This window comes from Urocitellus parryii, chromosome 7, assembly GCF_045843805.1.
Source record: "Urocitellus parryii isolate mUroPar1 chromosome 7, mUroPar1.hap1, whole genome shotgun sequence".
Classification (NCBI taxonomy): Eukaryota; Metazoa; Chordata; class Mammalia; order Rodentia; family Sciuridae; genus Urocitellus; species Urocitellus parryii.
The window spans coordinates 60,028,380-60,055,755 of record NC_135537.1 but is presented as its reverse complement, the minus strand read 5'-3'; positions in this window follow the sequence as shown (position 1 = coordinate 60,055,755).

Genomic DNA, 27,376 nt, shown 5'->3' with positions numbered 1-27,376 from the left:
ATGAATTCTTAAATGAATAACTCAAGGTAGCTAATGAAGAAGGTTGACACTTGGATGGCCATATGAACCTAGGAAAGTCAGCATTTTACAAATGCTCTGACCTTTGGAAAAGTACCTAATTTCTTTGACTCAAAGAATTTCATATGTAATAAGGCATGATAACACTTCTTTAGTAGGGCTGGTATTAAATAAAATAACATGAAGTGGCTCCGTTGTTACTTAGCTGTTCTATGAAGTTAGTGTATTAAACTCAAGTCTGTTTTTTGTTTTTCCCTTGTCACCAATGTATTCACGTTTATCAGGAGTCTCAAAAAACATGACTTATATAACTATTGCTTTTCACAGGGCTTGCTTTGTATCGGTTTCTTTATGATGTTGGGCTTTTGGCCTTCGCGTAGGGCATCGGCAAGGATAAAGTGGCTTGTAAATTCGAAAGTACTAAGTGGCAAATGTCATTGAATGTAAGGTGCTGTGATGTCTTCATCAAGTGTTGTCAAGAAAACGCCGTTTTCCCTGGAACTCCACACTACTCTGAGAAAAAGTGAGGACCTTTAAAATGATTTTGAGATCACAAAGTTTGCCCTAACTTTAATCACCTCTCAAACATGATCAAATGAATATGCCATTAAGAACCTTTTAAAACAAAAGGGTCTTCTCTATCATTGAACTTAGATAAACAAAGTTGGGCAGAAAGGAAACGGGAAAGATTTAGTCCTAAGTAGTCTATAAAAGGAGGGACCAGTCACTATCCTTTTATCTGCCCTGAGCCTCTTTGGATCTCACTTTTCATTTAGTTATTTACCAAGATTGTTCCCAACCCCAGGTACTGACGTGAGGCAGACTATGGGCTTCATTTTCCCTCTCTTCTCTCTCAGCCTCTTCCCATGCTGTGAATGGCAATAGGCTATGAGATGCTTAAAAAAGGAACATAGCAATAACTCCCAAATAGAGCCTCACGAGTTTGAAGAATAAAGCCAAATTGCATGATTTTCTAAACATTCCACTGCATTAATACCTTTTGGGCCCATGGGGACCTTAATCTAAATCTCTGCAAACACTTGCCTGAGTTGGTTAATCCTCACCATGGCCGTGGTGAAACATTCCCACATTTTGGAGGGGTCAAGAATGAAGGCCCCACTCAGCCAGGAAGTGAAGGACCTGGGTGAGAAAAGGAAATTGAGCCCTGTTATCACTCTACATATGCAGAGGGCACACCCAGAGATTCATGGAGCAGGACGTGGAGAGAAGACGAGGAAGTTTGTTTCAAATAAAAATAAACTTTAAAATGGAACAAGAAACATATTGCTTTATTTTTCATAGCTGAAAGATTCTGTATTTGCCAAACAATGGAATCAAAAGAATGTCTGTAATCAACTGCTGTCTGTGGTTTCTGCCTGGAATTCTCCCCATGACCAAATTAATTATTAATAGTTATTCTTTCAATAAACATTTATTGAGCACATTCCAGGTACTGTCCTAGGTATTAGGGGAGGAAAAATACCATGAGCAAAAGTATTCCTTGTCCTCAACTTACTTTGTAAGGAGAGAAACAAATATATATGTATACATTTTAAAGCACCATGTGGTAATCTATATGCACCAAATGTGTATATTTGTGAGCCTGTTCTTTAGCTTTAAAAACAACTTCTTTCAGGAAAGTTTCCCTGAATTTCCTCCACCTAAAAGCTTCTCTCTGAACTACCATAGCTTATCTGCACCTCTGCTGTAGAACTTTCCTTACTTTACATTATGATTATACACATCCATTATTTTCTTTAATACTCTCTAAATCTGAGTCACAAAATGTTTGATGTGTTTATCTTCTGAGCAGCTGGCATAGTAACTGGCACACAATAGGCACTTAATAAATGTTCATTGAATAAATGAATAAAAGAGGACACATCCAACTTGGCTAGTAATTTAAGAGATGTTATCCTTTAAAACGGTAATGGTGAATCTTTGTTCAACAAAATAATCCAAAAGGTAACTTGTCCAGAGGAAGAGGGAAGAAGTTGTGAACATATAAGATCTGAACGTATAAAGGAAATTCCCAACTATATTAATGAGAAGTTTAAGGAGATATGTCTGATTAAAATGGATATTTGTTCTTAAAGCTCATTTCAGTAGAAAAATTGAACAACGAATGGTAGGATTCCTAAACCATTTAAACTTCAGACACAAGTCTATGGGCTGCATTATTTGTCAATATGACAATCTTAAAAAAATACTTAGTTCCCTCCATCCTCCATTGTTCCAAATCATTGTCTGATGAGTGAACTGAGACCACTTTTCTACTCTAATGGTGACTCTTTGTCTGAGTCACTCTTTCAGATCTACATAAATTTGGAGGAGAATTTATACATAAGAGATGAAAAGCTATGAGCAGCAGTAGGAATCAGAGAATTATACACTTAGGTGGAAAAGTTTAGGCATACCTAGGGACATGCGTGTAAAGAAAGATGCTAATTGCACAGAAATAACCAACAGCATCCAGGTGAGCAAATAAGTGCAGGAGCCTAAGCATATAGGTGATGACATAATATTCTCCAAAAGAGTACGCCTGCTAGGAAAAACGTCGATTCATTTTCTGGAGCCCCTCACCAGTCTGGAAGCATGCTCTTATAAATCTTAGTGCGCAAATGTTACATTTCCTTAGGTGGATACAGTACACACTTGGGCAAGGAGCTGCACTTCTCCTGCTCTGCTAGCCCCTTCTCATCTTTTCAAGCTGGGGAGTTGGCTTTGTAATAGTTTTTTGGCAGCAGTAGACTTTTGTACCAGATTGAGATGGGGGAAAGCTGCTCTTTCCTGCTGTGAGGGGGTTTGGAGCTACTTCATGTACCACTGGGATTCCCTTTCAAGGAATCTTAACTGTCTTTTTCCTGATGGATTATATTTTGGATCATCCTTTACCAAGGATATAATCATGGGCTGTTAACATTTTTTTGGACTTTGATTTGGCCGGTAACGACAATGTTTTTGGAAACCTGTTTTCATTTAATTTCATTTCCTTTTTCCTGTTAAGCACATCATTGGACTAGAAGAGGAGAACCTCAGGTTTTTGGAAGTTTTTGTTTTGTGCTCAATCCATGTTGGATACCAGAGGAGAAAGAAACCATAAGGCACTTGTGACTTCCGTGGTTCTCTTCCCTGGCAAGCCAGCATCCACACCCTGACCTGCTTTAGGTGATTAGTGCTAACATCGAAACAAGAGTCATTTACCATGAGCAGAATGTTACATAAGCCATTTCCTTCCTTTCTAGAATGTGCAGGGATATGTGAGAAGCAAAGAAAAATCTGTGACCCCACTACTCATATTTTCCACAGGCCTCCAATTACCCTTTCATCTGTACCAAATATGGAGGGTGATGTTAAAAGCTTATGTGAGAATCTGGCAGAGTTTTGTTCGTGAATGTTGTCTCTGGTCTGGTTTCCAAAACCATTCTGGTAATTTGGAAAATTTGCCAGGGAGTGCCGATTGTTCTACAGGAATTTTCAGTTTAATTCTTGAACAGTGGCTTTCTGTGGTTGAATTAGTGTTCATTTTTTAAATAATACAAACATGCATAGCAGGATTCTTATTCCTTTTTTGGCATCGATATGACATTAGTATCTTTAAAAGACACAAGGGTTTTGATAGGAGAAAAAAATCATGGAAAATGATGAAGAAAAGTCTTCTAGAAAAATTCGTTCTTAGATAACTTGTGAATCTAATGAAGGATAGCTTTGTCTTTGCCACCAAACAACAGATCATATCAACACTTCTTATTTATGTATGCATCTGACAGATATCTAGTGTATACTCACTATGGGGAAACTAATGATATAGAACTTAACAATAAACCACTGCTCTTGTGAATCCTGTAACTGTGAAATCCTGTAACTGTGACGCAACCTTCAACTCGAATAGAAACACGTTATTTCTGCTCAGCTTCCTTTTCAAAAACCACCATGAAAATAATCTGAGAATGATACATGTTCTTTAAAATAACTTTAAAAAAGTGACATTGCCTCAGTTACTCAATCTCTTCATTTTTTAAGTTAGATCATCCAGAGTAACTTCCGGAAGAAGTGGTATGATACCATGGTGATACAAATTCAACATTAAAGGGAAAAGACTTAAGAACATGGTGTGTGTGTGTGTGTGTGTGTGTGTGTGTGTGTGTGTGTGTGTGTGATGGCAAGCATAAGGTTGGGAAAGGATGTATTGGTGTAGCCAGATGTGGACTTCCAGTCCTTAATGTACCTATTGGAATTGGATTGCCCTTGCTAAATCTTCATTCAAGAGTTTTTCTCAGTGGGTTTTGCTCTGCTCTAGTAAAACAGACACTGGGAGATGCCCAGTCTGGCTCGAAGCCTTCCACTCCTGCCTATCTCAGTGCCCTTGATTACCACCATGTCCCCAAGAGCCCTTCATCAGACAAATAAAAGCTGGTATATTTATTAAACTCTTGGGGTATACACAGGCCATTAACAAAGAGAGGAAACATTTGGTGCTAAATGGCAGCTTGGGTGGCATCTTTTGCCTGGTATTGCCAAGGATCAGTGCTATTAAGGCTTAGTAAATAGTTTGTCTCATCCCCATCTCTTTACCCCAAGCAAGCAAAGAACAAACAAAAATCAACCCACAGATGCTTAGTTCTTTCTTTTTTCACCATCTGACAGATGTTGGGATGGATTTGGTGCTCTGTACACTTGCTGACAACCATGTCAGTGTTTTGTGACATGTGTTTAAGAAACATCGCTGCTACTTAGTGGATTTCATTTAAATGTTGATAAACAATGCCCCTCCTTCCATAAGGTTATTTAGCAGGGATTCATCAGGGATGAAGGTTAATGCTGTCTTTTTCCAGACTGGTGCCAAAGTCGGAATTTCAAGGGATCAAAACAGTCAACATGAAGTTTGTATAAATGGCTTTTAACATCTGATTTCTCAACTCGATCTTAGAAAGGTAGGAGTCTTCCAAGTTCTTTTCTACCAAGAAAAAGGTGTACCCTCATAAAATGGAAGGGGACGAATAATTAGAGGGGAAAAAAAAGAAAACCTTTAATAGCACGCTACCTCTTTTTTCCTATTGACAAGAAATCAGGTTCTCAGCTTGTTAATTAACTTCAAAAATACAGAAGTTTCCTGGTTATTCTCCCATTGGATTCTGAGCTCTCCTGACTTTAAGCCTCACTGGTGAGTGGTTGGACATCGAACTAATGAGATTTTACTGTTTTGAACAGCTGGTCAAATTTGGAGGCCCCCAGAGCCTCAAGGCAACTGCTGATTTACAAGGATTCTGTAATATATGCAGTCTTGGCTGATGCTTTTGTTGTTGATTTAGGCTGGAGCAAAGGTGTAGATTTTGTGATGTCGTAAAAATGTCAAGTGATTGATTTGAGAATATGTAATACCTACAGGTAGCCCCCCAATAGGAGCCAGCATCTTGTGTGGTTCATATTTGAGAATGTTTTAGGAAGGTTTAGGTTTTAGATGTGGTGATGTGTTCTAGAGAGGAGGGCTTGGATAAATTGACTTTTTAGCTGGGTAGATCCAGAGCATTTCGAACACAATAATTCCTGTTTGCTTTCTCCTTCCTTCCTCTTCCTCTCCCTCCTTTCCTTCCCTCACTTCCCTCTCTCCCCATTCCTTCCCCCCTACTTCTTTTCTTTCTTCCCTCCCTCCCTCCTTCCTTCTTTCTTCCCTCCTCATAACTACATTAAATTCTAGAACTTTATAGAACTTACGTCACCTCTACATCTTAGTTTGACTCCCTAAGAAATATGGACATTTTCTTCAAAATATTGGAATAATTATTCTTTCATATTATTTAATGCCCAGCTCATCTTCCTTTTTTATAATCTCAGAATTATTTCTTTTATTTTTGTTTTCTTCATATCAGTCTCCAAATAAGGTTACACATTACATTTGGCTGTTAAATCTCAATCCAAACAGTCTCTCCCGAGGTAAATACTTTTGCCTCTATTTTACAGACAAGAAAGCTGAGGCTTAAGAAGGCCAACAGGCAATGAGAGGAAGCAATGGTCTCTCAGAGTCTTTCTGGTTTTATTCTCCTTGTCTCTCTTTCTCAGTAAATTCATTATTTTGGTGAAGGCTGGGTTCATTTTCTCTGATTACCTTACTTTCCATCCTCCTATTTGATCCTAATTGTACCTTGGAAAATGGCAGAAGACGAGAGTTAGGATGGCCTGGAATTTTTTGTGCTCCAAGTGCTTGTAGCTTTTCCTGAAGTATCTCAAGATTAAAGAGTGACAAAATCACAGGATCCAGGCAATGTGTCCCAGTCTGGACGGAAGGTCTCACTGATTCCTTGGTAGGAATTTTCCTGGGGTACCCCAGCCAATCCTTGGCTCTTTATGGGAGAAGGAAATGTTGAGATAAATAGGGCATGTTTGCTTCTCTATTCTTAAAACATTAGAGATAAGGCTTAAAAAGAATTAGAGAGAAGGTTTAAACCTGGTAACTAGTCTAGATACACATCAGGGAGAGATTTTTAAATTTAAAATTGTGTTTTCCTTAGCAAAAGTCCAGAAAATATAACTTCCTTTCAGGTAGCAATCCAATCCCCTGCTGATCTCTTGCCTGGGTGGGGGTAGTAGGATCAAAGAAAAACACAGGAAACATTTCATACGTCCATAAAACCTCTGATTTACCTCCGTCAGTCAGGCTCAGCATTCCATCTCTTCAGAAGCAGGGTAGAATGTGGCAGTGTTTCTAACCACATCTCAGAGATGCAGCCTTGGCCATTCCATGACAGACTTCCCTTAGTGTTCTCATGGATTTATCAATGACTTTATCCAAACCAATTTGGTGTCAACTTTATTTATGGCGAGGGCAGCCTCTCTGAATACTCTGTTGACATATGCTCTTGAACGTGTTCTTTGTTCTGGAAGTACACTGTCCAATAAAGTGGACACCAGCAACAAGCACTCAATAGCCACATGAGGTTAGTGGCTACCGTATTGGATAGCAAAGATGCAGGACATTTCCATCACTTCAGAAAGGCTTCATTGAGTAACATTCATCCAGAACAATTTCTTTAGTCTAGAACAACTCTCTGAGGTTCAAGTAGCGGTCCTTCTGACCCTAGGTTCCCAACCACGTTTCTCACTAAATCTGATTCATTTGATAGTACTCTAATCTCTGACTGCATTGCCATCTGTATACCCAAGTATATTTTTTTCTACTGACTTTCAAAGTTTAAGGTGATACTCCCCTCCCACCATCAGTGCCATTTCTTCCTCCTTTTTCCATGTTTGTCTTTCCCAGAGGTAGAGCTACATGGGGTAGATGGACTCTTTGAGTCTTCAGCTCTACTGAAGTTGTAGGACTTGTAGAGCACAAATCAGCTCTACAAGTCCAGGAGTTTCCCCATTCCTGTCTGCATGCACAACAGTCAGGGGATGGAGCTTCTTCCTTGGGTGTCTCTGTTGCTTTCCTGGTCACTTAAGCCCTTGCTTAACTTCCTCTAGACTGTGTTCTTTCTCTGCATGGTAGACATAAATCATAGTTCCTAATCCTACTCCCTGCCATCTCCTTACAACCCGCTAAGAACTGGCATTTGCTTGAAATCTTAATGCCAGGGTCCACCTGGCCTGATTTGAGGCTCTGTTGTTCCCTCTGGGTCTTTATTGATGTTTTCCTCTCTCCCTTTTCTCACCCCTCAGAGCTACTGAGCCATTTCTGAGTGTTCCAGCAGTGTGGCCCTGAACTTTGGATTTCCTGCCCCTCTCCACCTTTTTGTTTTATATTAAACAGATTTAATTGAAGCACCAGTCAGCCACCCCCCTGTGATGCTGCCTGAGCCTCTTAAGCCACTGGGATCATGCTGTGCCTGCCTTCTCTTGCAAAAATCCAGGGTGATAAGATCTAGCCCTTGAGTTAGAGGCTGGCTGACTCTTTTGGTCTAGGTTGTCTTAGGGTAATTCCATATAAATAAAAGTTACTTCTTTGCTTTTTTTTTTTCCTTTGTATCTCTCCAGGGTCTTCACATCCTAAGTCTCTCCTATCTAATTAATGCTCTTTCTTTGTAATGATCATGTTTTGTTATTTAGGTGACCCAAAACACTGGTTAATGCTTATAAAATTGGGGACTTCCTTGTTCATCCAAGAAGGGCATGAAATCTCCCTCCTCTGGATTCCTATATGATATTCATTTGTTTTATTTTTTCTGTATAGTCTCCACTGTATCTTGCTTTTCTTATACTCTCAGGTGTATTCATTTTTATTTTCCTTTCTGGGCTGTGAGTTCTTTGGAACAGGATCCTATCTTAAAGTCTTGAACCAAAGCTCCTCCATCTTAGTGACTAGCATGGTATTTTAAGCACACAAGATACTCAATACACATTTAATAATGAATTGATGAAGCCTCAAGCACTTTAGGAGCAGAGTGGTATTGATTTCCACTTAATCTGTCACTTTGACTTCTTGTTAGTTTGGGAGAAAGGGAAAGAAAAAGTGAAAGAAAAGAGCACTGGACATAGTTAGTCACCTGCTTTCTACCTTGCAGAAGCTTCTTACTAGCTTGTTTCATTTGCTTACTGACTAGACATCTGGACATCACCTAATTTTCTGCCTTAATAAGTAATAAAAATGGATAAGACAATGAAAAAGGCCAACTCCCTGTGGTAGCTTGGATGCCATGTGCTCTTTTTAAGATAAAAGCAATCAATACAAATATTATTGATGATCTTCAGGAGGGACCTCAAAATGTCACCTATCGGTCCCCACTTAGGCATTTCTTTGGTTTTAGAAACTGAGGCGATTATAAGAATGTTCTAGAGAATAAGGCTGAGACTCAGCTGCACCTGAGTTTGTTTTTGCCAAGCTTATCTTCATTCTTTCTGGAGTGAACCCCAAGTATGATGGGCTAAATGAGTGACTCTTCCAAGGGAAAGTTTATTTACTAACCTCGATTGAATTGATCATACTCCACTGTTCTCACACACCACTGTTCCACATCAGAAGTCCAGGTGAACTCTAACTAGATTTCCCCCTCGTGGCAGTGGATCTAGAAATTCTCTGACGCCTTCCAGCCAGCCCATGGGAAGCTGTCTTTCAGGGAGTCTGCTTAAAAGTGGCTACTCAGAGTTAGCCAATCTGGAAGGATAAAGACACACTCTTCCAGGCTGCTGGGTCTGCCCAACATTTCTGACACCAACTCCAAGGAATTAGGATCCAACACAAAAGTTGGATGACAGTTTCAAGACTACCCTCTGCTATGCAACTGCAAGTTCATGGGGGCTCCCCAAAATACCTCAGGTTTAATAATTCATTAGGAGAACCCTGAAAGCTCACTACAAGTTTTATGCTTACAGTTATGTTGTACTTTGGGCACAACAAAACAAAACACAAAAACAACAACAACAACAAAAACAGATCAAAATAAAAGGAAAAGGCACTTAGGGCAGATTCTAGGAAAGTTCTAAATGTGAAGTTTCCATTGTCCTCAGGGATGTGTTTCCCTGGTATCAAACTGGGACAGGATCATGAAGCATTGCCATCCAAAGTTCACCTGAGTTTTCACTGGTGCTTCATTGCATGGTTATGAAGGATTGATTGCCTATATGGTTGAACTCGGAGGCCTTGAGGGCAACTCTGTGACACAAGGCCTCCAATCTAGCCCACTTGGTGGAGCTTCCTTTAATGGCCAGATGCCACCTGAAGATCTCGTGTGGCCACCTTCCTCGCTAAATAGACACTCCAGTCAGGTAGAACAGGTTACCCCCTCAGTGCTGAGGGTGAATTCTGGATCTTTCCTTAGGCAAAGCCAAATTGTTTACACAGGGGCCTAGCAAGTCTCTTTACTGTCCCCAGTTCTCCCATGCTGGAATTCTTTTCCTGGCAAATCTATTAAACCAACAAACTTATCATTTCTGTCATACCTCTCATTAGCCTTTGAACCTAAACATCATCACTTTCTAGATGAAAATATGTCACATTGTGGGTTTTTTTTTTGTTTTGTTTTGTAGATATGAGGTCTTTAAGAACCCAAAGTTATTAAGACCATAAAACTCTCCTACAAATTTTCATTTCTAAACAAGTAAATATCTGTCTCCATAATCCACTAGCACAAAAAGCTTCCAGAATCCTTTCATATGCTTATTTTTATAGTTAAAAGAGGTCCTGAAAACCAAAAACCAAAGGAAGACTGGGCCATTTCTTACTTGGATCTCATAAGGAGTCACTGTGAGGGAATTTCAAACACCAGCTATATAAGAGGCTGAGTGTAGCTGGGATTTGTCCATAAGCACAGGAAGCTCTTGGTGGTGACACCTCAAACTCCCAGATAGCTTGGTTGGTGGTTGTGGTCTTTTGATATTGTTTTTTTGACTTGGGATTTCGTTTTGTTTCATTTTTGTGTGTGTATGTTTTGTGGGGGTTATTTTTATTTGTCTCTCTAGCATCCTTAGTTGGTGTTCCATCTTAGGTTGTATAACAGGGACCTAGCTCCCATTATGAGACTGCCTTCATGAAACATTATCAGGCATGGGGACTTCACCCATATGCAACTAGCCCAACATCTCCTCATTGGGCCAGTTGGTGGTTAAAGGTAGAGCAGAACATGCCCGTCCTATCTGAAATGGATAACAGGATGGCCAGGGAAACCAAAATGTGACCAACTCTTTCAGGTCATTGAGACCATTGAAAATATCTATGTTGTCATGGAGCATGCCATGTGGGGGAAAACCATGGCACCACATCAAGGAACTCCAGTGCAGGAGGAGGCCCAGATAGCAAGTGTCCTGCACTAGTGTCATGAGAAGGGTATTATACACCTGGACCTGAAGGTGGAGAATATCCTGGTGGATGCTAGAGACAACATCAAACTCATCTGCTTTGGCCTGAGTGCCAGGTTCATCACAGGGCAGAAGCTGAACTAGTTCTGGGGAACTCTCCTGTATATCTTCTGAAGTCATCCTGTGGCAAAAATATGAGGACCCCCCCCCACACACACACAGTGGACATCTGGAGCCTGGGTGTCATGCTGCATTTCGTGGTCACAGGAGATACCCATTTACGGGGACCACTGCTAAGCAACTGAAGAAGCAGACTGTGCAGGCAAGGTACACCTTCCCCCTGCATGTCTCCGAGGGAGCACAGAGCTTCATCCATCAAATACTGACAGTGGTCTCCACACAGAGGCCCAAAATAGAGCAAATAATTGGGCATCCATGGCTGAGTCAGGGTGAGAATTATTTACCCAGTCATTAGCAAGCTACTCTCAAAATATCTTGACCCCACAATTGTGACAATCATGTTTGACATGAGTTGTGACCCCTATAATACCTGGGTGTCCCTGGTAAATAAAAACATATGATGAAGCCATGGCTAAGTACCTAATACTCCAGCACCAGATAACCAGCTGGGTCCCATGTTTCAGGGGACGTCTGTGCATTGGGGAGGTTGGGCCTTGACCAGACCCTGTGGATCCTTCCAGTGTCCACCCTAAGAGTACTGCCCTTCCCATCTTGCCCGTGTATAGCAACTACCTGAAGAGGCCAAGCAGTTGAGGAAAAGGAGGGGTGGTGCCAGTGTGCCTGCCATTCATCTCCACTGCCTGTACACAGGGACCCCCACTCCCAGCACAGCCCCCCGCCATGACCCTGTGTCCCACAGGTCCAACCCATGACTGATCCTTAGTAGGTGAGTCACAGCTGATGACTGCTGATCCTCCCAGGGCAGTTCCATGACAACAGCAAGGACTGAAAGGGAGTGACTAGGAGGTTCACCACCTGCATTCAACAACTGTGTTGTTGTATGCTGTGTTTCTGTGGACCAAAATTCTGAAACAGACTCCAACGCATACACAAAGCTCAAACAGACAAAGCAATGGGCAGCCAGAAGACCCTGAGCTCCGTGGATCCTGACGACATGGTGAGGGCAACAGTCAGGCACAGACTCAAACAGCTGCAGGAGTGAGGTATGTGAACTGGCTCAGGCTTCTCCACATGGATTCCAGCCAGAAGCATATCTGGATCCAACAGTCTCCTCTGCCCCCACCTGTGAGAGACAGCAGACTCTTTTCCCTTGGATACTCCCCCCCCCCACGCCCCGTTCCTGCTATTCTCTGTCCTCTCTTCCATGCTTCTGGGAGAGCACAGATGGTTCTTCATAAATTTCTGTTTCTTACGAATTGTATAATAAAATTGATAGTCCAAAGATTAAAAAAAACATATTAAAGAAAGAAAAGAGAGAGACCTCAGGGAAAGGACAGGAGCCCAGCAGCCACCCTCCCCAAGGTCTGGACCAACTGTGCCTCCCTCTCCTGTTTAGAGACTTGCATACCTAGAGCCAGTGTATATAGGGACTCACTTTCCTTGAGCCATTGTGGATGGAGAGTTGCTTCCTTTGACCTAATAGAGATGGTGATTCTCCCCTTGAGCATGTGTAGTCTTGATTCAGGTTGAGCTGGTTGCTTTGGCCAGAAGGAATCCCTTTTCCAGTTCAGGACCTCAATGAGATGTATGGAGAGGGTGGCAGCTATTGGAGAAGACAGCTCTGGCAAGGGACTAGAGACCCCAGAGTGTTCTATGGCATCATTCCCTTAATCCCATATGCAGGGAAGTGAGAGGTGAGCCGGAGTGGCCTGCCTGCAGCAGTGGCTGGGTGGCACGCACCATCCACCACAGCCTCCCTCCGTGACATTGTAACACGGTACATAGCACCAAATTGGCACTCAATGGACTTGAGGCTCTTGTGTGCGAACCCCTTGAAATTACACATAACATTTTGCAAGCATGTTTGTATTTGGCCATGGGTGCAGAATCAGAACTGGTATTTCATCAGATTTCAAAGGAGTTTGTGTATCACAAAAGGTTAAAGACTCCTGGCCTGTATAAAAGTGAAATCTCTTTCCTCACACCATCTCTGTTGGGCCATTTCTCTGTGAGCTCTTGGAGTCTTGTTTGCCAAGAACACGGGGCACAGTGGAGACAGGGTCTGGGCTGGCAGAGTAAAGGCAGTTTTGCTATCTTGGTTTACAAGACCTCTTGGGTTAATTCTAGAAGCATCAAAGCAAGCTTTTCTTCTGTCTTTCCTGTGCTCTGCAGGCCAAGAGTTTCTTGTGCTAAAATAAACAACTGGCAGTTTCATTAGACTCCACAGAAGGAAGGAAAAGGTTTATGTTTCATACCTTTTATATTATATAACAACATTACTATGCGGACTTCGATTCTTCAATCTGTTTAGTTTATTTAAACTTAAAAAATAGCATTAAATGCTATAAATAGAATAAACCATGTCCAATTCTTAGCATTTACAATAAGTATGCAGCTGGTAATGTAGCCTCTGAAATAATAAACCACTTGTCCCTGATGGTCAGGCTTTGTATATATCACCCTTAGATTTTTATTAAGCTATTGCTGGCTGGAGGAGGTGGAATCGGGGAATGTTCTACTTGTATTAATCTGCGGAGGAAAAAAAAAACACACTTTATTTTGCATCCATTGTAGCTCTTACATAATCATGGAAATTATGATTTGTTTGTTCTAGCCAGGATTCGACTTTGTTTTATTTTACAGAGAAATCTGAAATATATTCATAAAGTCTGTTTATTTTCAGTCCATTTTGTTCACCTCTTGAAATGTCTTGGTTCTTATCAGACAAGGAAATAAGTACTTGATGCTCTTTAATCCTGATTCATTCAGAGGCATTACTTGAGTTTTGTCTAGTGCATGATTCAATATGAGATTCTGTAGGGATGAAAATGTGGATGAAATTCTTACCATTTAATGCAGGGAGATCAGTGGCTCCAAACACAACATTTTATTATAATTGTTAGTTTGTATATGGACCCCTTTAAAATCCCAGTGACTTTTTTTTTTCCGGAAATAGAAAAATCCATTCTAAAATTCATGTGGAATCTTAAAGAACCACAAATATCTAAAACAATCTTGAAAAAGACTAACAAATTTAGAGGTCTTATACTTCCTGATTGCAAAGCTTTCTACAAAGCTATAGTCATCAAAACACTGTGGTACTAAATTAAGACGAATAAATAGACCAGTATAATAGAATAGAGAGCTCAGAAATAAACCCTTATATATAGGATCAGATGATTTTTGGTGAAGGTGCCAAGACCAATCAACCAGGAAAGGATGGTCTTTTCAACAAATGGCACTAGGGAAACTGGACATCTACATGCAAAAGAATGAAGCTAGATAAAAAATTAACTCCAAATGGGTCAAAGACTTCAATGGAATAACTCAAACTCTTAGGAGAAAAAACTCCATGACACTAAACTTGGTGGCAAGACTGTTTTATGTCAGAGACGAGCAGGTTTTGGGGAATGGAGTCAGAGACCTGGGTTTGAACTTAAGATGGCTCCCTCCTACCTGTGTTGATCATCTCTCCTCTCTCAGATTAAAATTTTCTCACCTTTTTAAAAGTGAGAATGAGAATAATAGAATGATGGTGAGAATTACATAAATGAATTTTGCCCCATGCCTGCATACAGCTTATTTCAATAAGGGTCAGACATTCCTAAGTCAGGGGAGGCAGCATTAATAACAATTAAGCAGATGGGCTTCAAGTCAGATTTTTAAGTTCATATCCTGGTTCTACCATTTACCATCCCTGTGACTGTGGGCAACTGCTTTAGAGTTCAACAATTGACCTTTTTGCTTTTATATTCTCAGCAAAGGAATTTATAATAGTGCTAATAAAGTTGTAAGAATCAAATGAGGTAATCCCTTTGTCTAACTCTTCTAAAAATGATTGGTGCTTCCCAGTGTTAGCTGTACTGCACATAGTAGGTGCTCATCCAGTGAACTATCATGCTCCCTTAAGCCATGATAGTTAGAATGTGTTTAATGCCATGAGTAAATACTAATCATAAACTGCCCAGACGAATGAGATTAAAAAGTTGAATATACAATGTCCTCTCAACTGTGTAAGAAAGGGAGAAGAGGTATGAAAAAGTGGCTTATTGAAATATTAACAGTGGTCACTCCTTAGATGGAAAAGTCATACATGCATTATTTATATTTTGCATGATTTTTAAATTCTCTACCATGAGCACATACTTTTACATTAAAAATATTCAAATGCAGTTAAATAAGCTGAGAAGAGGGACAAGAGTCAATTCTCATCTCCTGGTATATCTAGGAGTGGCCAGCAGTTACCTGAACAGTACAAATACCATGACCTTTGCTGCAGTTTAGATCTTGAAAGGTCCATGTGTTAAAGGCGTGGTCCCTAGGGGACAGAGTTGGGAGGTGGTGGAACCTTTAAGAGTTGGATCCTATGGAAGATCTTTAGATCATTGAAAGCATGCCCTTGGAGGGGATTGTGGGATTCCCCCAAATTCCTCACCTTCTTGCTTTCTGAACAGGAAGCGACAGTTCTACTTCCTCATGAGCTCCCACCATAATATGCTGCCTCACTACAGACCCAAAGCCACTGGGCCAACTGATCATGGACTGGAATCTCTCAAACTGAGCCAAAGGAATCCACTTGTAGAAAGAAATATCTCAGACATTTTGTTAGAGCAGTGAAAAGTTGACTAACACTGCCTTGAGGAGGATCATCCCGTTCTTTGTTACTGTTCTTTGTTGTTGTTCTTTGTTGTCTCCCAAGGAATCTGGGATCTCCTTGAGGGCAAGAAGTATTTGCCAGGGAGAAGCCTGAACCAGGCCTGCCACTGCAGGAGGCTGTCCTGCCCAGACAACCAGTAATTTTCCACCCCACACAGGAGGCAGATAGAAGGAATAGCAGATATCCTGGAATGTCCCCAAAACTGCCCCTGTTGTACTGGACATGTTACCTTTCAAAACCTACAGCTTCAGGGAAGAAATTACCTCTTTGCAGACAACCCTGTGTTTGAGCTGAAGCTTGCCAAAGTCAGTGATTAGAAAATAGGAAAATTCTTATTTTAACATCTTGATTATTTTAGACATAATTTTTATTATATTTTTCCATTGGAAACTTCAAAACATATAGACATAATCAAGGATTTGGGTGTTCACAGGGAGTCCTGGAACCAATACCCTGCTGATACTGGGGAGATGTCTGTACATTCAACTAAGTTTTTTACCACAGCTACAAATAATATATATTTAAGATATATATGTACATATATATGTACACACACACTGTACTTTTTTCACTAAATGGTATATTGTGGAAAGCTTTCTATAACTATAGGCATATGGTTATATATCATCTGATTATTGATTTCTCAGTATTTCATCACATTGGTGTACCTTAATTTATTTTTAATTAATTCAACCATGTGTTATGTGCTGGACATGCAATGGAAAAACAGACATGAAATTTTCCTCAGAGCTAAGGTACTAAAGGGAAATTTAGACAATTAATCCAACACAAAGTATGCTACATTATTGTATGTGAGACATAGAAGTTTCTACTGGATCACAGAGGCAGAAGTCCCTAGCTTATAGACACATTAATTATTATTCAGAATTCATCTACATTGGTCATTCAACATCCATTTTTATGATCTGGTTGTGATTATCCCAGTTGGGTTTAAGTGCTATGAGGCCCAGAATGTAATCATATATGCTCTTCATTGTACCCTCCGTACCTATAACAGTTTCTGGTTGGCTTTCTGCTACAGTAACAAAATACCTGAGATAATCTACTCACAAAGAGGAAAGATTTATTTTGGCTCTGGTTTCAGTTCATGCTCACTTGGTCATCACTTTAGTCCTATAGAAGAACAGTAAACCATGGTAGGAGTGCATGACAGAGGATGGCACTCACCTCAATTAGGAAGTAAAAGGAAGAGAGGAGGGGCCAGGGTCCAAATATTCCTTCAAAGGTAGACCTCCAATGACCTAACTTTCTTCCACTAGATCCTATATCCTAAAAGTCCCACAATTCCACTATGGTGCCACAGGCTGGCTACCAAGCCTTTTAACACAGGGACCTCTGGCAGATGTTTAAGATTCAAACCATAACACTGGTGCATAAATAAATGAGAATAGATGTCTGGATAAATTCCCAGAAATGGAAATGTAGTAGATTATTTACCTGACACCTAAGAGACCAGCATACTCCAACAGTAGAAAAAGTGTACATATGTGTATATATGTATAAGAAACAATAGAGAGGATTTTTGTCTTTTTTTTTGTAACATGAAAGTAAGCTGATCTGCAGTTTAAGTCAGTTGCACCATCAACAGATACTTCTGTTTATTTACTTTACTGATTGTATAGCAGATGAGACACTATTCCTATTCCAAGAAGTTTAAAATGTTGGGCAGAGTGTTAAGAAATACATATGTAAAAACCAACCCTTGTTTTTCAAGGCAATACATATTATTAGATAAGTGGCATAAATAGTACCCTGATCTAATTTAGTAGACATCTTTACAAAAGAGGCTGTACTGATGTATTCATCTACTGGCACCATTTGTTAGTATTATTTCTCTTTCATTTTAGCCATTCTGGTGATATGTGAAGGTATCACATTGCTTTAATTCACATTTCTTTGACCAATAAAATGAGCAACTTTTCCTATGTTTAGAGGCCAGTTGGATATCTTATTACAAGAAGTATAAGAATCTATTAATTTTTTTTTGATACCAGGGATTGAACCCAGGGGCTCTAATCAATGAGCAACATCCCCAACTCTTTTTATATTTTGAGAGAGGGTCTAAGTTGCTTAGGGCCTTACTAAGTTGCTGAGGCTAGCTTTAACTTGCAATCCTCCTGCCTCAGCCTCCAGAGTTGCTGAGATTACAGGTGTGTGCTACCATGCCTAGATGACCCATTTTTAATCTTGAGTTTTCTTGTCTTTTTCATATTGTTGTAAAGTTCATTTATTCTGTTTGAGTACTTTGTCAGATATATGTATTGCAAATATCTTTCCCACCCTTCTTTTGCCCTTTCACTCTTAATGATATGTTTTGATGAGCAGAACATCTTAATTTTTACATAATCCAGTTTATCATTTTCAAAGTGTTCATTGCATCCGTTTAAGAATCTCTTCCTGCCAGGTGTGGTGACACACGCCTATAATCCCAGCAGCTCAGGAGGCTGAGACAGGAGGATCACAAATTCAAAGCCAGACTCGGCAAAAGTAGGGCACTAAGCAACTCAGTGAGACCCTGACTCTAAATAAAATATAAAATAGGGCTGGGGATCAGGCTCAATGGTTAAGTGCCCCTAAGTTTCAATCCCTGGTACCAGTTTAAAAAAAAAAAAAAAAGGCGACTCTCTTCTTATCTGAAGGTCATGAATATATTTTCATATATCATCTTCTAATATGTTAGATTGTGAGTCCATTTGTAAACTATCAGGATTTTATTTTTGTGTGGTAAGAGATGCTGAGGGCCATTACCAAGTAGGTATGACGCATCGTAATCCTTGCCAGTGTACCCCATGTTAAATGGACTTGCCTTGGAAATTTGCTGCGACCTTGCTTGTGTGTTTGAGAAAGGTGACCCTGCTCAATCACCAGGGTGGATCCAGGATTAGGGTGTATTCCTGCAGGAAGTATCTCTGTCCTTGGGTTTAGGGCGTGACAATAGGAGTTTTAGGGAAGTTGAGGTTGAAGATTACTGATGCTGGGATTAGGGTGTTCCTGCTGCTTGTTCCCGTTGAGTTCTCGTGAGATTAAAATGGGATTTGGAAAAAGCCTCGTGGAGTAGGATTTGGGATTGGACATATTGGAATTGCCCCTGAACGTGTGTGGAGGCTGGTGTGAGATCCAGAATAAAGAATTGCTGTTTGAACCTACAAAGCTGTGGTGCCTCCTGATTCTGGTGCCCCCCAAGACATCGGCAAAGAGATAGGGATCAAGATCCATTTTTGTCCCCAACATGGAAAGCCAATTGACCTAGCACAATTTATTGAAAAGGCATCCTTTCTCTACTCTCATCCTAGTCAACCACCAGTAACAGAATATACTTAGTTTTTACTCTGTTATGTTCTGTTAGCCCTGTTTGGTCTATTCTGTGCCAAGATCACACTGCTTTAATGGCTATACTTTGGGATCGATTTTAATATCTGTTTTGTAAGTTTTCTAACTTTGTTTATTTTTTAAAGAATTCCCTTGTTTGTTAGTATGAAAGTACTCTCTCTCATGCACCTGTTCATGCTCTGCCATTCCTCTTAGACAATGAGATGGCTTTTAATCCACTCACCTATTTGATGAGAACTGACTTCTTTCTATAATTCATGAACGTGGCATATCCTTCCATTTACTTAAGAATTCTTTGATTCTATCAATAATCTTCTGAAGTTTCCAGATTTAACTTTCAAGGACAACACACAATTTAATGTAGAGCTTGCATTGAGATCAATGGGTCCAAAAAGCAAGTGGTCATGTAATGTTTTAAATAATATTAGTCTCCAAACCATACCTCACTAGTGTAATCGGAATCTCTGAAGTAGAACTCTTCAGAGGATAAGAAGCCTTCCGGATTCCACTTTTCATAGAATTAAAAGTCTTTTATTGCAGAACAATTTGGCAAATGTTACTGGCATTTCAATAGTAATACCTGTTGACCTTCCCATTATATTTCTATAGCATTTCCATGAATTACCTCTGCACATTTATAAATACACATGTAAAAGAATGTTGCATAATTTATAATAGAAAAACCTAGCAAACGATTTCAATTTATATTCATGGAAAATAGATTGAATAAATTATGCTACCTGTATATAGTATAACATTTAGATATCAAAAGAGAAGAACCAATCTAAGCATAGAAGTGGAAGAAAGGATATGTAGTAATTGAAAATTTTTAAGATAAGGAAAAATTGTAAGACAGTTGATTAAATTGTAATGTGTAAACCAATATGGTTAAAAACCTATACACACATTACACATGCATAAAGAATCACAAGGCTGTATTCTTTGGAGAATCTGAAGCCTCCTGTCATCCCTCCCATATCCCCCAATCCTATCAGTGAACAGTAGAACAATTGGTGGAATCAGATTCAAACTGTATGAAATCCAGGTTGACTAGTGGAAGTAATTGGGGTTGCTGCCTGCGAAGTACCCAGTGTTTAGATGCAAGAACTCGGTGCAACAATTCTTAGTCATTTCTGATAGGAATGGGAGGAGGATGAGGGGGGATTGCCTGGCTCATTTTTCATTTGAAGTGAAGTTGAGGGCAAAAACATTTCTCTTTAAATTACATATTTCCATACTCCATTTCTGGCATTATTGAAATTACATAATTTTTAAAAATTAAAAAGCAGGCAGCATTGCAATTACATACTTTTTTAAAAAAAAATTAACATTTTAATATTAGTAAGTGCACAATTCAATGACATTAAGTACCTACAGAGGGTTGTACCACCATCACCACTATCCAGCTCGAGAACTTTTCATTTTAGCATTATGCAAAGTGAGCAGATACTCTGTACCCATTAAGCAACAACTTCCTCCCTAACCTAAGCCCCCAGTACCTCACTTTGTCTCTCTGAATTTGCCTATTCTAGGGTCCTTATATAAGTAGAATAAATTTATGCTTATGTGACCAACTTATTTAATGTTTCAGGGTTTATCCAAGTTCTAGTATGTACAACAAATATTTATAATATTTAATGGGAAATTTCCAAGTTCATTTTGGGTAGCCAAGTTTAGGGACACTGATTTTGATGGCTTTTTTCTCCCCATAGTACTAGAGATTTGACCCAGGGGCTCTCCATCTCTGCATTACATCCTGGCCCTATTTGTTTTGAGACAGGGTCCTACTAAGTTGCTGAGGGAGTGCTTGAACTTGTGATCCTCCTGTTTTAGCCTCCTGAGTGGCTGGGATCACAGGCCACCTAGAAGATGACATTCTGAAGTCTGAATGATGTTGTCAGCCATTTTAAGCCTCTTGGCCAACTACCTGAAGTGCTTAACTCTGTCAATATCCTCTGAGGGCTCAGTGTAAATATCAGTGTCTCCATGAAGTCTTCCTAGACATTCCCCACTAACTGAATGTTTTAAATTGTGAGCTCCATCATGTTTTAATTGGCTTGCAAAATCTTTAATTTTGATCCTTAATTTACAAGATTTAAGATTCCAACCCTCCACTCCCCATAACAGCAGGATCCATGGCTTCTCTTGAAAAACTGGAAACCCTAATACCTGAGCCAATATTCCTACATGGAAACAACTGGTTAGAATTGGGAAACAGCTGTTATTTTTTTTATATGGGATTTATGGTTTTGTGTCTGACATGGTCCCTGCCACACTCTCTTGACTCCCTAGCTCTGAGGATGACTGCCTATTGCTGATTACTGGTACTTGTTCTTATATTTTTTCTTATAGCATAGATACACATTCTAAACTCCTGTCCCTATGGAAGCTTTTTTAAAATGAGAAAGTCCTGGAATTTCTATAATAGGACCATATCATTTACTCATTTTTGATCATTATGTTACTTAATCATGGGAATATATTCTGAGAAATGCTAGGAAATTTTAGCATTATGCAAACATTGTAAAGTGTACTTACACAAACAAAGATGACTAAAGTATCACCAGGCAATGCAGTCATAGGGGATTGTGGGTGTTTTTATGATCTGTTGTTCACCAAAATGTCATGTGGCAAATGACTATATATTGTCTACCTGATTTTTGTTGGCATTTGAGTTTGCAACCTCTGAAGAATCTAACAAATGCATATGGTGTATTTTTGCTATGCTATGAAATCTCACAATAGACATAGAAAGCCCTGTATAAATAGGTTGACTATCAAGTCATCCAGGGCCATGCTTAATTTTAAGAGTTGATTTAAGGCTTAATTTTTGAAATTGTTCTAGATATTATGTTTGTCCCCCCCACAAACTATGCACCTTTTTCTTTGTTCATCTGATTCCCACGTCATCTTCACAAAGCAGATTAAATATTATATTGTCCTAGGCATCTTCCCAAACAATCTCTCCCATCCTAGTGTGCCTTAATGGAGAAGTCTAAATCCCTCACTTACCGCCTTTATCTTAGCAGCACCCAGCCCCCATCCTGGGAAACAGCTTCCCAAGGCACAGAGTTTGTCAGCACCTAGCCCAGGAACCGGCACACAGCGGGTCTTCAGAACATGTCAAAAGGTTCCATGTCAAAGGAAACTATTTTTCTGACATTTAACTTTCTTTAAAGTCTATTGATGTAAGGCTGTTTAGGGCAGTCTGTTGTTTTTTCTGATTCCTGCATTTTCCTTTGTTTTTCATGGAACACACAGCACTGATTTCCTGTCAAGCTTTGCAAATAAATATCAAGGTCAGGGGCTGGAAACATTTCTGGAGCTATCGTGGTACCTCTTGATTCCACTGGGCCAAGAAATGCATTCAACCCCAGAGGGCAGAAGTTTTTCAAAACAATACTGTTCCAATAAGGGTGTGTGCTTCCTCCTTCAACTCCTCCCCCTCCCTCTTGCATTTTAACTACTTTGAGAAGATGGAAATTCTGGAAAGCCTTTCCTATTTTTGAACCACTGAACGGGCTAGGTGATGGGGCCTGTGGTGCTTTCTCCTGTGAGGTTCCTACAAACAGGGACTCTGGGAGGCAAAGAGGTGAGAGATGCCCTTCCTGGAGAGTCTCTCAGAGGAGGCACAGGGCTCCTTTTGCTCAGTCACACTCCTCTGGGCCCTTCCATGCTCCTGTGGGCTGTCTGGACTTGTGCTCCTACGGACTTTAATCCCTATGACCTGGTGAGCACTTGTCTAGGTGTCTGTCTCTCCCTCTGTCTCTCTGATTCTCATTCTCTCTCCCTCTCTCCTTCTCCCCTACCCCAGTCTCTCTTCTCTTCTCTCCTCTTCTCTCTCTCTCTCTCTCTCTCTCTCTCTCTTACACACACACACACACACACACACACACACACACACACACATACAAATTAAAGCAGGTGTAGGGGAACCTTTCCCAATGACTCAATCCTTTTTAATGTCCAAGCCAAGGTAACACAACAAACCTTCCCCCTTCCCTCCACCCTACTTTTTGTCTTTTATTTTTCTTCTCTTTTTTCCCCTCCTCTTCAATACTTTTTGCTTGAGCTGGGCTCAGTGCCAGTCAAAGAGGTATTGTATTAAGAAACTGAAGGCAGTTGCTGATGCTTGATTTATCTGGACTCATGCAACACAGTCATTGGGAGGTTCAGGGAGCGACTTTGCATCCCCTCCAGGGATGGCTGAAGTTGGGTCTGGCTGAGACCACCTCCTGGCTATGACTTTAGCAGTGACAAAAGCATGGGGAGGGGGGGTTTCTATCTTTAAAATCTTCAACTAGCCGCCCTCCCCCATTTGAAATGGAAAAGTGACATTTCCTCAATTAAAGGGTTTCAGCCCCAATGGCTGCACTTTCTGGAGCCCATCAGGGAAACCAGGTTGCTATTCTTGCCCCTCCAAACGGTTCGCTGTAACACACACATCCAATGACTTACAAAATTACTTCCAGACAGCGAAGGCTTCTAGTTCAGGAAGAGTGAGACAATTTCAAAAACAACGCCCTCCCCTCTGCCGAAACCTTCTGACTTAATTATACACAACTTGGCACAGGGCTGCTTGGAGCCTGTTCCTTCCCAGTGTTGGGGGAGGGGGGAAGAGAACTAGAGGGTCTTGGAACCTGCCCCTCTATCTCATGACTAGCTCTGCCTCTGGCACACCTGCTGTGTGGGGTCTACATTTCTGTCCCCAGGGCCACCCTCGGACAGACACTCCTTACATCTTGCTTGGATTATGGTTACCACCTCCTATGACTCCCAGCCTCCTAATTCTACACACTTCTCCGTCATGAATCAAATGGATATGCATTTGATTCTATCACCCCCACCATCCCAGGGTAAAATTCTTTGATGGCTTGATGAAGCCCAGACTCCTGAGTTTCTAAGTTTCTTGAGTTTCTAAGCCTCTTGAGTTTCTAAGCCCAGACTCCTGACTTTCTCTTTACTAAACTAAACCCAAATCAATTTTTCAGAAATTGCTCATTCATTCATTATTTATTCATCTATGGAGCTAGTAAATGTTTAAATTTGAGTATTATGAGACTTAACCTAAAAAGCACCAATATATCAAGCATTATCTTTGGTGCTGGGAGTTGAATGGCAGGGTTGTCTGTCTGTCCCTCATCTTCCTGGAGATAGCAGCCTATTGAGAGAGGCAAAGTAATCAAACAGATTGAAAAAGACAAGCTGTGGCAAGTGAGAAGAAGGTATTGTGTGAATGAAGGAGACTGTAGGGTTTTGCTGGGAGGAACTGTCTGTTTTTAGGCCAATGGGTCAGAAAGACATAGACCTTTCTATGTGCTAAAGACTGAGACTTTAGCTAGGTGCAGTGGTACATACCTGTGATCCCAGTGGCTCCACAGGCTGAGGCGGGAGGATCGTGAGTTCAAAGCCAGCCTCAGTGAAATCAAGGTGCTAAGCAACTCAGTGAGACCCTGTCTCTAAATAAAATACAAAACAGGGCTGAGGATTGGCTCAGTGGTTGAGTGCCCCTGAGTTCAATCCCTGGTATCTGCCCTCAAAAAAAAAAAAAAAAAAAAAAAAAAAGACTGAGACTTAAAGGTTTAGGAACAACAACAGCAGTGATGTAAGAGTCCTCCAGGCAGGGAGCACACGCAAAGGCCTTGATGTGGAGACACACCGAGAATTTTCAAGATCCAACAAGGAACCTCATGGAGCAAAAGCCTAAGAAGGTCCCCCTAAGGGGGACCCAAGCAGGTGAGAGGGGCTGGGTGGTCTAATCAAGCCACACACTTGAGGACCTTAAGTTTTATCCTAAAATCCTAAAAACAACAGTAACAGGCAGTGCCACGACAGGATTACCTTTTTTTGGTGGGGAGGAGGTACTGGGGATTGAACTCGGAGGCACTCAACCACTGAGCCATATCCCAGCCCTATTTTTTATTTTATTTATTTATTTTTTTTTTTTGTATTTTATTTAGAGACAGAGTCTCACTGAGTTGCTTAGTGCCTCACCATTGCTGAGGCTGGCTTTGAACTCAGGATCCTTCTGCCTTTGCCTCCTGAGGGGCTGGGAGTACAGGTGTGCACCACCACACCTGGCCCAGGATTACCTTTTAAAGAGATCCCTCCAGCTGTGCTGTAGGGGATGCGTCAGAGCAGGACCAGTGAGGGCCAGGAAAGCAGCAGTGAACTATTCCAGGAGCATGGAGCAGGGCACTGGTGACACGGCAGAGGAGCCCCAGGCTGACTGGAGATATGTTGTGTGGGAAATTGGCAAGGTTTGGTAAAAGACTGAAAGTGGTGGGAAGAAATTGAGAATGCCTTTTGAGTACTAAGTTTGAAGCTTAAACAAGAGGGTCATTGACTAGGGATTTGGGAGGATGGTTAGGTTTAGGAAGCTCTTCAGCTTCTTGTCCTTATCTTTCATTTAGGAAAATGAAAATCTCACTTCCTTCTCATTTCCTCAGGCAACATTCATTGCTGTGCTTTGGGGGCTTCCATCAAAAATGAAAGTTTTTTGCTATACCCCCCACCCCATCCCCTTTGCAGGTGTCCTTGAAATTAAATTTGGCCCTCTTCGCAGACCATGGCTGCCCCTGAACACCTGTTTCCCTAGTAGATAGATGGCAGCCCCTTGAGGGCACCTGTCATGAGGTAGAACTCTGCACTCACAGAGGAGCCCTTCTGGACACTTATTGAATGCAGTGGAGTGGGGTCATGAGGGTTTCAAAGGCATGCACGGGATGTGCAGAATGGACTAGAATGGCCGAGAGCTAGGAAATACACTTCCAAAATTGGCCATCACCTTGCTTGCAGGTGATTGGCAGTGGAGGTGTCTCACATCTGCTGGCACAAGGAAATAGCTGCAGCCACACCCCAGAGAAATCAAATTAGAATCTTCAGGGTGGGACTCTCATGCATGGGTATCTGTCAAAACACCCCAGGGGATGTCAGGGGGCTAGTTGATTGAGAACCAACCAGAGATCAGAACTCACAGGACCTTAAACCCCTTTTAGGGAGTTGTGCGGCATGCAGGAGGATCCGTTGTGAGATAGGGACAACACAGAGAATGTTGGATAGTGCATCCCTTTCATAGCAGGCACCTTGAGCTTTGTGTCAAACCAGGATAATGACAGAGCAGGCTATGGTGTGCCTGCAGCCTCAGGACAGGAGGGATCAATCCACTTTGAAGGCTGTCAGTCTAGCTATTGTCCCAAGCAGCAACTCCCCCTGTGCAACCCGCCCATAGACCAGAGCAGAACCCCCATGCGACCATGCAGTCACACACTCACGGATTTGGTGCGTGTCTTGGTCCCCCAGTGGCAAGTTCTTCTTGAAGGGCTTTCCTCTGGCAGAGCATCCATTTTTCTTCTGGTGCCAATAAAAATCCCCAGCACTGTTCTTTCTCCTTTGCTCCCTTCTATTGCTTCTGACAGAGTTTGCCAGTGAGCTGAGGTCAGGATTTCCTTTTTACAAACAACCTGCTTTCAGTCAGCGGGGCCAGAGGTTTCCTAAATTACAAACCCTTTCATTTCTTCTGCCACAAGTCATCCTGTCAGTTTGTATAATCACACAGAATGCAGAGAAATGGAAACGCTCAGAGAGACACTGAAAGAAAGACGTGCTCCTACCAATGCGATCCTTTCGGCTTGTAGAGAAACTATCCCAGTTAGGATGGATGGGGCTATTCCAGCCCAAGCTTTGTAGCTGTGCATAATGTGGGTAAAGTTCAGTGTCTGGGAAGAAATTTCTTGTAAGTCTTAAGTAGCATACAGTGTCCGTTAAGTCTGCATTCTGTTAGGCAAATGGTCTCCTTTTATATTTATTTGAATTGGGAAACATCCATGTCATATGTAAGTTTTGAAAAACAAATTTAAGAAGTTATTACAAAATGTGTGTCTTTGATGTCTGGCTCAATAAAAGACCAATTTTAAAACAAATCAGGAAGGATGACATAGGACTGAGACACTAAAGCTAAAAAGGCATTCAGATATCATTGGAAATTGTACTAACTGGACAGAATGCCAGACAGACCTTGAAAATTGGAAAGGAACACCTTATATTACCTCTTTATTTAGTGATAGATAAGACAGGCCAAGCTTATTTTTCCTGGCCATCTAGCTCCTAATCTTCTCACAATTCTGCATGCATCCAAGAGGGTGGGCTGAGGTATGTCTTTGCTTTATTTGACTGTGATGCTTGGGCAAAGCATTTTAACCCAAGTTCTGTAATCTGTAAAATAAAAGGGGCTTAACTAGACGGCACCTCGACCCAACACTGGAAATCTAGTCTAGTATAGAAATGGGAAGGTGGTAGATGCTAATGCAGGAGCTGAACTACTGCTCCTATTCTCTTCCACCTCTTTCTTCCGTGAAGGAGAGCAGTCGTGATTGTACATTAGAGCCCAGAGGCTGAAGTTTTATTCTGAGATAAAGGACAGAGCCTGGCTCTCTCCTTCTCCTTGCCACCTCCCATTCCCTCTCTGGGCTCCAGGGCCAC